Raw genomic sequence first — 16,417 nt, 5'->3', positions numbered from 1 at the left:
AGAATAACATTAACATTGTATTATATTTTGTGAATAGCATCGATATTGAAATTAATAATATTTTATATAAAAATTAATATAAAAAATTGTGACTTAGATTTTTCTAAATATTATCTTTAAATTGCCTAACATCTAAATATTCATATACATACGAAAGATACTGAAAAGATAAAAATTGTTGCATATACTAATAAGTAATAGGGAAGTGATACGACAGACTACTTGTCAGCTACAGAGGTAATAGGGAAGTGATACGACAGACTACTTGTTAGTTGTAGAGTCAACCGGAGTTGGATCCTTGACACTGGACCTGTTAAACACACATGGGAAGCAACATAATCTGAAGGATAAAACATGAGAATACGTTTTTATTAACAAAAGATATACATTTATAGTACATGGTTTCACCGTTGGGTTCTACATCTCAAGGTCTCTTGGACTCCTTTTGTCTATTCGGCTTCCACACTAACCCATTGAGGATTAGGTGTCTAACATTCGCCCCTTAATCTGAAGGGATATGTATGAGTCCAAGAAGAGAGCTGTAATACAAAATGTTCAAAAATGCATGGCGGCACTAGGCTGAATGTGCTCTCTGAAATGCGGTGGTTTAAGGATGACCACCAACACTGGAACACTTAGTGCAGTTCCCGAAACTCTTCCAAAACTAGCAAGAAGCTGAAGTCTTCTGCTAGAGGAAGTGCTCCTATTGTTTTGAAGACGGAAACCTTCAACCATGAAAAGGAGGTCTCACCCCGCATAAAAGGGAGAACTTCAAACTAAAAAGGGAAGTCTCAACCAGTGATGGTTTAAGGATGACCAACAACTCTGCAATGCTTAATGCAATTCCTATAACTCTTTGAAAACTGGCGAGAAGATGAAGTCTTCTGCTAGAGGAAGTGTTCTCAGTTGTGTTCCTGGAATTCCTCCGAAACTGGCAAGAAGCCGAAGTCTTCTGCTAGAGGAAGTGTCTCAGATTACCACCTGAAGGCATGCTCAAGGGCATCTTTATTTCTGGCTACAACTCTGAATTTGGTATGGCAGGTTGTGGCTCAGGCTCGCTTGATGTGGCTTTGAAGCTTGTAGATGACCATCATTTCCCCCCTGTCAGATACAAGGTGAGATGATGGAGAAAACTTAACCGCAAGACAGTTCAATACTCTGGAACAAGTTATGACATGTGAATGAAATATCTTCTTAGCTGTTGATGCCCATTGCCAAGAAGCGATCCATCCAAGATGAATCTTTGTTCTTGCAGGAGGTTTGTTTCTGAAGCATATGTTTGAATAATGATTGGTTTTATGGCAGTGCTTACATGGATGAAGATCAAAACATTGATCTTTCAGATGGCCAACTCGGTTACAGTGTTGGCATTTCACAATCTGTTGTGGTGGCTGTTGCTGTTGCTATGGAAGAGGAGTAAAATCTGGAACAGCTGACGGTGAACTGTCATGAGGAGCAGGTGAACTGTCATGAATGAATCCAACACTTTGAAATTGGATTGGTTTGGAGTAGTCTGGAATATGAAAGGACAAGTCCTTGTCATATCCAAGACCAGTTTTGTGCTTGTTATGGACAAGTTGTTCCCAAGGTCTAATGATGGGCTTGGGAAGTGCAGACTGAGTTTCTACATCTGCATGTACAACTACTGCTTTATGGGAGTCTGTTTCAATCTTCTGAACAGAAACAGGTTCAGAATGATGACTCCTCTATTTTAATTCTTCTTGCTGTAGTTGAGTTTTGAGCTGCAAAAATTCTATCTTCTCTTGTGCATTTTGCATACAAATTTTAATGTCAGCCAGAGAGGATTTGTTCATTTTTACTGTTTCATTAGTAGTAGACTGTATCAGGATTTTCAAAAACTCTAATACTTCATAAGCTCTCTCCATTTTCTCCAGTTCAAGAGTGCCAAGAGAAATGCAGAATAATGACAAGCACTTGAATTCTCTACAAAGAAATATGTAGACACTTGCAGCAGGGTCAATATAAAACAATCCTGTCCCCCTTGAAATAATTCCCTTCCTCCTTAATTTAATGGCTTCATATTTCAAGTATTTGAAGGAAATTGAAAGCATTTCAAGTTAGCACATGCTGGAATTTATACATGTGTTTTTCATTTACTATATTACAATGTCGAAAACAACAAGCAAAACACTCATAAATCTGAATTGTTGTTGCAAACAAATAACAGACAATCTGGTGCATATAATGCTGATATCACCCCAACAATTAAAGCAACCTTCTCATTAGAATCTGTTGAGAAAAACAAATTTGTTTGTTGCACATAAATTTATGCCCAAACTGCACAACAGGAACAAGTAAATTGAACAAGCAACAACTTTAAATTGAATTGGAGCAACTTCGTTAATATGCCAATAGCTCACTGTCCCAACTTCCCTCAAACAAATGAAGTCCTTGTTCTTTCAGATTATCTTCTATGTCTGATCACCGAAGCATATCGCATCTCTCAAATTATTTGCACAATGGTCATGGGTTCAACACATCGATAGTTCAATACAACACCATTCCAACACGCAGTGACTGAAATGAACTGCATGAAGGAGAAATCATACGGAGATTGAAATGAATTGCTAATACATTGGATGCATGTTGTAACAAAAACTTCTGCTACAAAATTTTACTCTTAATGGGAGAAAATATAATTCTGATATGACTGGTTAGCAAATTCAATTGGATAGCAAATGTCAATACCCGAGACTACAAAAATGTATAGCACGTTGAACTGAGGTATATATGGCACTTAAAATTTGCTAATATATAAGCAATTACTCTTAAAAACAACTGTACAAGAATTAACATGCTTATGTTTTCATCAAACATAAAATGTTATCTAGCAACTCCCTTTGACTGCATTCAACATTTTCAACACCAATTCAACGTAATACTCAAAAATTGATCAACATAAATGTATGTATGGCAAGCAGATTAATGCTCAACATTTATTGTATCATGATTCATGGATTAAATTCACTTGAAAATTGTAGCTTTATGTGAGATATCTTATGAATTCGGTAGTAGTGGTTATGGCTCCTCCTGTAATGGCATCCTTTATCATCTTGTCTCTACCGTAATAATTATCACTGAAAGACATGGCTGCTCCAATCATAGCACCACTAATTAGAGCATTTTTCTAGACACGGCTGCCACGAATCCTTTCTACACTATATTCTATTCCATGTTAAAAAACAGAGCAGCGTTAAACTTAAGCATATATGGGAGCAGCGTATACCAAGGCGATGTATCAATATATGGGTGAATTTAAAATAATACAAGGACTGTGTAATATGGAGCACCGTTAAATATGAGCCAACACATTTATATGAAGCAGTGTTAAAGACTTTCCAGCGTTAATACCATAAGCAGCGTGCAGTCAAACTCATAGTATCCAATCGATGGCAGCGTTAAACATATATGGGAGCAAATGACAGCAGGCTTTACAAACACTCAAGCTGTTGGATAGCAGCTCAATGGACCAGCCAGGTAGTCAGCATTCAAGGGTCTTTAACCAGCCTCTTTAACAATGGAAATCAGTCTTTTAAAGTAAATACAATCCAGAAATAATAACTCTAATCATACAACTCGTCCTCTGATATTTTGTGCAATAATAACCTCCAAACAGTCAAGCTGTAAGGTAACAGTTGAGAGGACCAATCTAGAAATTCGGTCTAAATAGAAATGCTGGTCTAAACTAAAGGTTACAACAGCCCTTCCAAACATTTTTGTAGTCAATTCTTTTGGCAGCCCAAATAGGCACAGGAAAAGGAACTCGTCCCTCTACACATTAGCGGCTTGGTTCCCTCAAATAAAATACTCATCCCCTTCAATAGTTAGTGAAACTTGGTCATGCACCAAAGTCGCAATACACTGCTTCAACGCTCGAAAAACTTCCCGGAGAGTGCACAATCTCTAATTCAGCGCAGAGAAGTAATGCGGCCAGAGGATTCAGGACAGAGTATGTGGCAGGAAAATAGGAGTTACAGGAGAATCTAAAATGTCTATGGGGCCAGCAGTGTGGAGAGGGAAGCGTATGGAGGCCAACAATGTATATGGAAGCCCAACAATCCAAATTCACAGTCTTAGCACAATTCGAGCAGCGTAGCAGAGCAGCATAGTAGGACTATGTCAGAGGAGCGAGGGAGGTTATAAAATTGGCAGAAAAATCCATGACAAACTGACATTCTTCTGAAGAAAATAATACCATGTCAGACAATAATGGTAAATCGTAGCGTTGTTATACTAGCGTGGAGAGAGCAACAAAAACTCAAGTGTTACTAAGATTTTCAGGCAGGGCAGATCCTAATTATCAAGTAGAGGGAAGACCTAGATTACTGCACATAGAGGCCATAAAACAAATAGTTCAAAGTAATTATGCAGGGTAAGAATACGCTTGCTCTGATACCATGTTAAACAAACATGGGAAAAAACATAATTTGAAGGATAAAACATGAGAATACATTTTTATTAACAAGAGATATACATTTATAGTACATGGTTTGACCGTTGGGTTCCACATCCCAAGGTCTATTGGACTCCTTTTGTCTATTCGACTTCCACACTAACCCATTGAGGATTAGGTGTCCAATAGGACCCGAGCAGTTCAGATTGTGGAATGCATGTGATATGTCTTATGATACAGCTAAGGAAACTACTTTGGTGTTGCAGCTGCAATTTCATTTGTTGGAAATGATCCTTGACACTAGACCTGAGCAGTTCAGATTGTGGAATGCATGCGATATGTCTTACGATATGGCTAAGGCAACTGCTTTTTTGTTGCAACTGCAATTTGATTTGTTGGAAATCTTCGCTGTAGTCTAGGAGAGCCTGAGCATTCATGGCCAATCCTAGGGTGATATGCTCTAGGACTTTAACCAGGAGGCCCTTGAACAGCCAATACAAGTGTACAATCTGTTTATATTGGGAAACACAACCCCGAGAATGCATATGTTGATGTTCTATGAATGAATTTATAGGGACCACATGTTTGGTAAATAACAAGCTACTTTACCTCATGTTAGGTGAATAACCATTAAATACATATTAGTATTTTCTTTAGAGCACCAAAATAGCCAATCCATTATAGAAAATATGTCACAATGGTGTTGAAAATGGCAACAACAAATGCTAAAAATAGAAATGCTAAAAATAGCATTGCTATAAATAGCAGTTCGGGTACCAGTGTTGGACATAGCAAAAAGGAATGAAAAATGGAAGTGCTAAAAATAGCATTGTTATAAACAACATTTCAGGATGGATTCCAATTTTAGTTAGTTCCTAAACTAAAATTGAGAAGTAAAATTTGAATTTTATCTTAGCAATTGTTTGTAAAAAAATAATTAATTCATCTTGAGTTAATTAGTTGTATAAAATCAAACATGAAGTCTATGTGGGGACATGCAACAATTTCTCCATTAATTGAGGAATTTATCCATCAATTAAGGAGATAAGGATGAGTTGTAATATTGAGTTGTAATTAGTTAGCTCAGCTATCTGAGTTAAGTCCAGTTAGATTAGTTACAACAGCTTGTGGAATTAATTATGAGTTCAGTTAGTTAATGCCTGCCTGCATGTAATTGTTGCTCTCCAGATAAATGAATATTCTCTCATAAATAACTCATGCATGTCAGTTCAGTCAGAGACCCAGTTGATATCAGAGGAAGGGACAGTGTACTATTAATTGGAGGATTTTTCCTATATAGGAAACTCATCCATGCAGAAGGAATTATCTCCTTCAGGTTTGTGCAATTATTTTTGAGCCAAGTGAGCAGTGTGAGGTGGGAATTCACACAAGTGGAAGCACTGGACCCCAGGAAAAACTGCGCAAGGAAATAGGAGGCTTGGAGGGCAGGGGAGAAGGTTGTGAGAGCCTTTGACTGTCTATGAGCAGTAGAGGGATTGTACTGAGAGTTGGATAGCTTGTGAGCTAAAGCTTTGTGTAATCCGGACATATTTCCACTTGTATGATAACACAAAGATCGGGGTTTTTAGTTGAGGCTTTCTGTAGAGTATTCTTCTGTGTTATGTGTGATTGATTTCTCATTCTCATTTATATGTGTTCTCTTGATCTTGCTCAATTCGATTAAGCTTTTGCAAAGTGTTATAGAAGGATCTTGTATTTTGTTTTAGTCTATTGCATAATCTATTGATCTACAGTGGGAATTTCTACATGGTATTGGAGCTAGCTGATTTGTAGAAAAATTCTACATGGTATTAGAGCAAAGGTGATCAAAGTGAAGAACAGTATACAAAGAAGGGAGAAGTTCGAAGTTTGAGGTTCCTGAATATAGAAATCGAGTTCTTATCACATCTCAATTTTACCAATGGTGTTCAATGGTTTAAGACTCGTGTATGCCCTTGATGGCAGCTTGAATTATATAGCCTGGAAGGATTGCATGGAAGTAGTATTAGAGGATAGCAGTCTAAAGGAATTTATTGATCAAGAAGTCCCCAAGACGGTAGCTGCTAATGCTACAAAATTAGCAGCATGGAAGAAATGTGTGGCTAGAGCAAGGAGAATCCTTCTAGAGGGAGTTCGAGACCACATAGTCTCGAGTCTCCATGGGAAGGAGACACCATTTTCGATGTGGAAAAAATTGAAAGATCTATATCAGAACAGTAGCAATCAGAGGAAGTTGGCGCTAAAAGACAAGCTTCGGAAAATCAAGTGCAAAAAGGGTGACAAGATCTCTACATATCTGAACAAGCTCACCACTTGCAGGGATGAGCTTCGAAGTGTAGGGATCACGACAACTAATGATGACATGGTGAGTCTTGCAATCCTCGGTCTTCCTAAGAGCTGGCATAGGTACCAAGACTCAGTTAATGGAAGATAAAAACTGCCAGATTGGGAATGACTTTGGTTGGATTTGATGCAGGAGGAGATAAGAAGAAGCACCAGAGATGGTTCTTCATCCAAGGAGGATGAAGAAAATTGCGCCTTAGCGAGTAAGCAAAGAAGGGGAAGGAGAAGGATTCTCATCGCAAATCGAGTTCTTCCTATGGTGGGAAGAAGTTTGACAAATCGAAAGTGCAATGCTTTCATTGTCATGAGGTGGGCCATTTTGCTACAAACTATCCACTGAAGAAATCCAAGATGGGATCCAAGGAAGGATCTAAAGGTGAGGCATTGGCCTCACAGTTCGAGTTGGATTTCACTCTCTTCGCATGCATGGTTTCATCCATGGTGGGATGCGGTTGGTTTCTTGACAGTGGAGCTTCTTTCCACATGACCGGTGATAAGAGTTTGTTCAGTACCTTGGAGAAGAAAGGTCTCCAGATACTCATAGCAATGGGTAATGATGAAAAGTATAGTGTCTCAGGTGTAGGAATGGTTGTTTTTCAGAGGGAGCATGGAGCTCGCATTACCTTGACCGATGTCAAGTATGTACCAAGACTAAGGAGAAATTGGTGTCGATCGCAATGCTTGAAGACAAAGTCTATGATGTAGTCTTCAGTAAGGGAAAGGTTTTCCTTCGACACATCACCACTAGACAGGTGAAGCGGATCAGTTCACGAGTCAAAAACCTGTATACTCTTGAGGTTCAAGATGCATGCAAAGCCTTGAGGAGCAAGGCAACTGATGGAGAGTTGGTCGTTGAGAGGGAGAGTACATTACCTCTCAACATGTAGCACCAGAAGAAGTCTCAGACAATTATAGAGGAGCCACAATTGGTGAAGTAGTTTCAGGAGGTTGTGGAGTAGCGACAAGTCGAGAAGCCGAGAGGAGACCTAGTGAAGGCATCCACTCATGTAGAGACCTCTAGTAGGGGGAAATTTCGAGCCAAGTGGGTATAGAGATCACATGTAGCCATACCTCCAGGTGTGAGGTGGGGCGATGTGAAGTGATAGTCCTAAGAAGGATGAAATAGGGGCAGGAACTTTGAGGTACCCAACCTCTTTGATTAGACCTTGCTACAGGAGCCTCGACGAGGAGTAGCAGCATTAGCAGAGTGGGTACTGAAAGATGCAGTTGGAGTGGCAGAGAGAGCTACAGTGCAGGAATCCCAAGGCAGTGCAGAGCTAGTAGGCTACAACAATGCAAGAGACACAGGAGTGTTGCACTAGTGCAGGATCGCACAGAGAGGTGTGCAATGGTGCGAGATGTATGGAGTGTTGCTATAGATCAGATATCAGGGAGGGATCACTTGTCGGTAGCAGATGGAGCTTCAGCATTAGAGGATGTTTCTAGCCCAATAGGGAGGTCAGTTGAGAGATTTTTTTGTTTCTAGAGTTGTTGGAGCAATAACACTTGGGAGAAGTGTTGCATGCAGAAAATTCCAAAGGTTTACGATCAGGTTCGTGTTGAATGCCTTTCTTGTTGAGAGGGAGTGTTGAAAATGGCAACAAGAAATGCTAAAAATAGCATTGCTAAAAATAGCAGTTCAAGTGCCATTGTTGGACATAGCAACAAGGAATGAAAAATGGAAGTGCTAGAAATAGCATTGCTATAAATAACATTTCGAGATGGATTCCAATTTTAGTTAGTCCCTGAACTAAAATTGAGAAGTAAAATTAGAATTTGATCTTAGCAGCTATTTGTAAAGTAATTAATTAATTCATCTTGAGTTAATTAGTTGTAGAAAATCAAACATGAAGTCTATGTGGGGACATGCAACAGTTTCTCCATTAATTGAGGAATTTATCCATCAGTTAAAGAGATAAAGATGAGTTGTAATATTAAGTTGTAATTAGTTAGCTCAGTTATCCGAGTTAAGTCTAATTAGATTAGTTCCAATAGTTTGTGGAATTAATTGTGAGTTCATTTATTTAATACTTGCATGCATGTAACTGCTACTCTCCAGATAACTGAATATTCTCTCATAAATAACTCATGCATGTTAGTTCAGTCAGAGACCCAGTTGAGATTAGAGGAAGGGATAGTGTACTATCAGTTGGAGGATTTTTCCTATATAGGAAACTCATCCATGCATAACGAATTATCTCCTTCAGGTTTGTGCAGTCATTTTTGAGCCAAGTGAGCAGTGTGAGGTGGGAATTCACACAAGTGGAAGCACTGGACCCCAAGAAAAACTGTGAAAAGAAATAGGAGGCTTGGAGGGCAGAGGAGAAGGTTGTGAGAGCCTTTGACTATCTATGAGTAGCAGAGGGATTATATTGAGAGCTGGATAGCTTGTGAGCTAAAGCTTTGTGTAATCCGGATATATTTCCACTTGTATGATTATACAAAGATCGGGGTTTTTAGCTGAGGCTTTCCCCAGAGTATTCTTCTATGTTATGTGTGATTGATTTCTCATTCTCAGTTATATGTGTTCTCTTGATCTTGGTCAATTCGATTAAGCTTCCACAAAGTGTTGTAGAAGTAGATCTTGTATTTTGCTTTAGTCTATTGCATAATCTATTGATCTACAATGGTAATTTCTACAAAAGGTTCACCATACCACCTTTTTTCCATATCATTACCACTGGTTAACCAAATGACATGGTACAACATGACAATAACAATGCTTGTTGTTTGACATAATGTGACTAAATTAGTCTAGGTGTGCCACATAACATGAATAAATATGACAATATTATGGTTTTATTTATACTAAATTGTGTGATATGTATTAAACAATAAATTTATTGATGGTTTTTATTCCATATACAATTTTCTAAATTTTATATTAAGAGATTATTACGCAAGTGCATTAAATGATTAAATTAGTGCTTCTTTTATAATATAGTTATAAGGTCCAACACATAGCGGATATCAAAGGAACATTAGTTACGAATAATATGATGCAATGATGTGTTGATACACAAAAGAACCAGATGATGAAGAATTATGTTTGTTAGTGCATTTTATTACCCAACAATAGGCTGCCACATTATACTTTCTAACTTATTGTATAGGGTAAATTAGAGAAGTGCATTTGTGTATTTTTGTACTGTAAATGCACTTGTACATCTTACCATTAGACACACTAGAAAAACTAGCATATCATATCTCACTATCACAATTCATTCCATGCTTTCAATCACTCTCATAAGCACTGGTGCTCTCTCTCTAGTTGGCAACCTTGTTGTAGTGCTCTAAATTATTGCTTCCTAAGTTCAATAAATTCATTGGTTGATTTGATCCATTTTCAATTTTTGAGAAAATAGTGAGTACTTTCAATTTTTGTTTATGAGGAAACTATGCATTCTTATGTGGAAAGAGATTAGGTAAATTGTTTGTTACCTTTGTATTTTCAATTTTACCAAATTAAAATTGAACATTGTTTTAGTTCTCACATATAATATGTTGTAGGGTTCTTTTCAAGTCAATCCTTTGACTTTTCATATATACCACCAATATCCTATATGTAATGATGATCGCTAAAGAACCTTATGGATTTGGAAAAATAAAGTTTAGAAATTTTCCATTTAAACTCTTTACAGGAGATTGAACATATTCTTTTGCAAGTTGTTTGAAACTCCCTAATGAAATATGAATGGAAAGATTCCATAAATCCTTCTATATATACAAAGTCATCATAAGTCTATTGCATTGTGAAATATCACAATTGATGCCTTTGAAAAGGCTCCTCTTAATAAAGAATTTCTAACGAACGAAATTTAGAAGCATCTAATAATTTAGATGAATAACATATGCTATCTCAAATATTGTAAAACATGCAATTGCATGTTGTGTGAATCTCCCTGAAAATTGGATGAATCTCCCCGAATATTGGATGGTGGACAATATTCTAACATTTTGTCGACTATTAATTTTTCCTACTATCATACATGTTTTCCTTTTTAATATTCAATAATAAAAAAATAAAAAAGTTTAAAAGTTTACTAGTGTTCTTCAACACCATAATCAGGTGCTTAATAGTATTGTACCCTCATATATTTATAATATATAACAAAAAAATCCAATTGGTACTTTATGAGAAAGACAATGCATTGGTGTGTTAATACACAAAAAGAACTAAATGATGATGATTTTTTCTTCATTACCTAAACTTTATACCGTTTAAAACTTTGTGTAAGGTAAATTAAACAAGTGCATCTATGCATTTTTGTACTAGAAATACACCAATATATCTTACCATTAGACACACTATGATATGATAAAGAAAACTACTAGATCCTATTTCTCTATCACCATTTCTTCCATCTTTTCAATCTCTCTCGTAAGCACTAGTGCTCACTCTCTTTAGATGGATATCTAGTTTGCATCCCTTTGCTATATTGATTCCTAAATTTTATAGCTTCATTAATTGATTTGATGCATTTTCATATTTTTTAAAATAGTGAGTATTTTCGGTTTTTCTCTATGGGGAAACCATACATCCAGTCTGTTGGGTCCCTATAATACTAGTGATTAACCCATTGCTATTGTAGTTGTACCCCTTATTAATATTTCTGTGCCCCTATTATCCCCATATTGTTATTACTGTGCCCCATAGAATCCCTCTATTGTTATTTTTGTGGCTTTATATTATTATTGTTAGGTCGGCTGGGTTATATTGTGACTCCTTATACTCCTATATATAGAAAGGAGGTTTTGTCATTTGAATCATCAAAGAATTGTTCATTTATGTACTGTAAAGGAGGTTGCCCCCTCGAAGAGGCTGAATTCTAAGGCGTTGATCTATCTTTTCTATCTATTTCTTGAACTGGTTTCATAACATTTGGTATCAGAGCTTTGGATTCTAGGGTTTCGTTGCTCCAAACAGGTCATCATGGCATTTTCTCTAGAACTTTTTTCTACGATGTTTCAGAAGCTAAAAAAAAACCCATTTGAGAAGACGTTGCGCTGAATCTCGGGTCCAAATTTCAAAGCTTTTCGCGCTATATTTGCTGAGATATGATTTGAGGAAGTTGGTCTTTTTGCAGACTCCTGAATTACATTCCAAAGAGGTGACCTGGGGAAAATCATCATAACTTTCTCTCTGAGCATCGGATTGAAATTTTGTAAGAAGTTACAGAAAGAGGATGGACTATAGTTTCTTGTATATCTTTTTCAGAGCCAAAGGTCGAACCAGGGACACGTGGCACGTCATACAAGTTCGCTCTATTGAACTAGTCTATAATCAGGTCACTATGGAAGATTTGACATAAATCTTCCTTGGAGAATCCAATTGGGATCAGACTGGTGGCATTGGAAAGAGGACACAAAGCTACTACAGATCGCAATTTCAGAACTGGATGATCAGAAATTACAAAGATACATCAGAGGCAATATTGAGCTCCTACAAAGTGAAAAAAGGTGTGTAGATTTTTTTAAATTTTTGCTTAAGCTTGGTTTGAAAAATTATTTTGAAGGAATTCAAAGGGAATAGTAGAGCATTGTTATCAGTAACTGATGCCCAAAGGAAAGAAAATGCAAAGACCTAGTAAGCAACCTGAAAGCAGTAGCATGACTCATGAAGAAGTGGAAGAAATGCTACATGATATAGCAAAATTACAAGACTAAGTGCAACAAATGTCAGTCTCACAAAAACTAACAGAAGCTAAGATAAATGGCATGGAATCTAAGATAAAGGGTGTGGAAGCTAGGATGAATGGCATGGAAGCTAATATGGACGATTGGAAGACAAATTTGAAGACAGACATGGAAGAATTGAAGATAAATATGAATAAGTTGCTACAAGAAATGGTCACTAATGGTGAAAGGGTAGTAAAGGAAACTCATGATGAGAACAAAAGAAATGTTAATCATGATTCCATAGACCCTAATGTTGGATCAAAGACCCACCATATTCCAAAAATTGATATGAGGAAGTTTGATGGCAAGGATCCCGCAACATGGATATTACAGATGGAGCAATTTTTTGATCTCAATAATGTGCAAAACACACAAAAGGTACGTATTGCAACTTTATATTTGGAACCAAATCAGTTTGTATGGTATCAATAGCTTTGCTCTTATAAACAAATTATCACTTGGGCAATTTTTACGGAAGAATTGACAGCACATTATGAGGATACAAAAAGCAACACTTTTTTTAGCCAATTGATAAGTCTCAAACAAAAGGGTTCAATAATGGAGCACATTGAGGAGTTCCAAAAATTGAACATAAGGGTAAAAAATATTCCAGAGGAGCATAGGATTGATGTGTTCATAGGGACTTTAAAGGATAATATCCAACATGATGTTTGTCTTTGGGAACCTGATTCTTTAGAGAAGGCATTCAGGTTAGCAAGAAAATGGAAAGCAAAATTATGGCAACCAGGAAGCACACCACTCAAAACTATAAGGATGAAAGTGTTGTTGCCCCTAGTCTTCCACAACCTATAAGGTTGACAACACAACAATTGGAAGAAAAAAGAGCAAAAGGGCTTTGTTACAGTTGTGATAGAAAATACACTAAGGTCATAAGTGTGCTGAGAAGAAATTATTCTACATAGATTGTGAAGAGGAAGAAGAAAAGTAGCAAGAAAGGTCAAAAGAGGAGGATATACTCTAGGAACAAAGCTTAGATAAAGAAGAAATGAATCCGACCATATCTTGTAATGCATTGGCGGGAATTACCACTCCTCAAACCATCAAGATAGAAGGACAAATCAAGAAGAAAAAGGTAATTGTGTTGATTGATTTAGGAAGTACCCACAATTTTATTCATTGTAAGGTAGCAAAAGAATTGAATTGCTTCTTATATCCAGCACCAGAGTGTCAAATGATGGTTGCAAATGGAGGAACAATAAATTGCTCATGAAAGTACCATAATATCAATCTATCCATGGGAGAATATGTATTGACTAGCCCAATGCTTTCCATTCCAATGGGAGGTGCTAATGTTGTACTAGGAGTCTAATGGCTACAATCCTTGGGTACAATAGCTTTTAATTTTCAAGAAACTTTCATGAAATTTTCTGCGGAAGGAAAGGAAGTTGAATTAAGGGGTATTGCAGGGAAACCGGGAAAGATAATTAGCTCTAACGGTGTGACAAAGCTTTTAAAAAAGGAAGAAAGAGGTGTAATTGCACAATTATGTTCGCTAGATGTTTCCACATTGGAATCATCTATTTCTCCAGATCTCCAAAAAGTCTTGGACAATAGTTCCAAGGTATTTGAGACTCCCAAAGGTCTCCCACCTATTCGTGATCATGATCATGCTATTCATCTAATTCCAGGAAGTGTTCCTCCAAACATCAGGCCATACAGATATCCCTATGCCAAAAAGAGTGAAATTGAACGTATGGTTACAGAAATGCTAGAGGCTGGTATAATTCAACCGAGTCAAAGTTCTTTCTCTGCTCCAGTAGTATTGGTGCACAAGAAGGATGGATCATGGCACATGTGTCCGGATTATAGGGAGCTCAACAAGCTCAGTATTAAAGATAAGTTTCCCATTCCTGTCATTGATGAATTACTCGATGAGTTGCATGGATCAATTTACTTCACCAAGTTGGATCTTCGTTTAGGATATCATCAAATAAGAATGAAGACTGAAGACATTCCAAAAACAGCATTTAGAACTCATGAGAATCATTATGAATTTTTGGTCATGCCTTTTGGCCTTACCAATGCACCTTCAACATTTCAAGGTTTGATGAATTCAATTTTCAAACCATTCCTTAGAAAATTTGTGTTAGTATTTTTTGATGATATACTAATCTACAGCAAGTATTGTAAGGATCATGTTGAACATGTTGACAGGGTGCTACAACTATTGGAGGAGAAACAACTATATGCAAAAAGATCCAAATGTTTCTTTGGAGTACAAGAGGTGGAATATCTGGGTCATATTGTATCTCATGAAGGAGTTAAGGTAGACTCTAGCAAAATTAAAGCCATTAAGGAATGGAAAATTCCCACATCCATAAAGCATCTGCGAGGATTTCTCAGGCTGATAGGGTATTATTGCAAGTTTGTTAAGAAATATGGGAGAATAGCAGCACCTCTAACAACATTATTGAAGAAAGATGCATTTTCATGGACTCTAGAAGCAACAAAGGCATTCGAACATCTTAAAGAGGCAATGTGCCAAGCACTGGTCTTAGCTACATCGGACTTCACAAAAACCTTTATTGTGGAATGTGATGCTTCAAGAAATGGAATTGGTGTTGTTTTAATGCAGGATGAAAGACCCATTGCTTTTGAAAGTCATCCAATCAAGGGAAATTTTTTACACAAAGCTATTTATGAGAAGGAAATGTTGGCAATACTCCATTCACTTAAGAAATGGCGACCCTACCTAATGGGAAGACACTTCAAGGTAAAAACAGATCATGATAGCCTTAAATACTTTTTAGAACAAAGATTATCCTCTGTAGAGCAACAAAAGTGGGTCACAAATATGTTGGGTTATGACTTTGAAATCATCTACAAAAAAGGGAAGCAAAATGTGGTAGCAGACGCACTCTCAAGAAAGGATGAGGATGTGGAAGCATTGTTGTGTGCCATTTCTATTATCCAACCAGATTGGATAAATGAAGCAACGGAGGAATGGAAGAATGACGAAGAAGTGTGGGCACTTATTCGAAAGTTACAACAAGATTCCAATATGTCTGATACAATTAGCTGCAAAATGATTCGTTATGGTACAAAGATCACTTATACCTCTATAAGGATTCCCAGCTAAAACAAAAGATTCTTATGGAATTGCACACTTCTCCCTTAGGAGGGCACTCAGGATTTTTAAAAACTTACCACAGGGTTAAGAAGGAATTTTTTTGAGATGGCCTTAAATAAGATATTCAAAAGTTTGTGGCGGAATTTTTGGTTTGCCAACAAAATAAAGTTGAAACAATTAAGACACCGGGTCTATTACAACCTTTATCCATTCCAAGCCAACTTTGGGAGGAGGTTTCAATGGATTTTATTACAGGTTTACCCAAGTCTAAGGGAAAGAGTGTCATCATGGTGGTAGTTGACAGACTTACCAAGTATCCACACTTTTGCGCATTATCACATCCATTTAAAGCCAGTACAGTTTCTACTGCATTTATGGAAACAATTCAAAAGATACATGGAAACCCAAAGATTATTGTAAGTGACAGAGATCCCATTTTCACTGGAAATTTTTGGACAAAATTATTTTCTTGTCTTGGTACTCAGCTCATAGCTCATCTTATCATCCTCAATCTGATGGGAAAAATGAAATAGTAAACAAATGTTTGGAAGGATATCTTCGTTGCTTTGTATCTAATAAACATACACAATGGGTCAAATGGTTTCCTCTGGCTGAATGGTGGTATAACACTTCCTTCCATACAACAACAAAAATGACCCCATTTATGGCACTTTATGGGTATCAACCACCATCCATCACATCATATTTAAGAGAAAATTCTAAGGTTCAAGCAGTGGAACATCACATCGAACATCAAAAACAAGTCCTCCAACTCTTAAAGGATAACCTTGTGTTGGCACAGAATAGAATGAAACAACAGGAAAATCAACATCGTAGCGAAAGAAGTTTTGATGTAGGTGATTGGGTATTCCTACGGCTACAACCATATA

This window comes from Pinus tabuliformis, chromosome 6 (genome assembly GCF_031772625.1).
Source record: "Pinus tabuliformis cultivar Carrire ecotype Pingquan chromosome 6, CPIR1, whole genome shotgun sequence".
Classification (NCBI taxonomy): domain Eukaryota; kingdom Viridiplantae; phylum Streptophyta; class Pinopsida; order Pinales; family Pinaceae; genus Pinus; species Pinus tabuliformis.
This window is presented reverse-complemented; position numbering follows the sequence as displayed.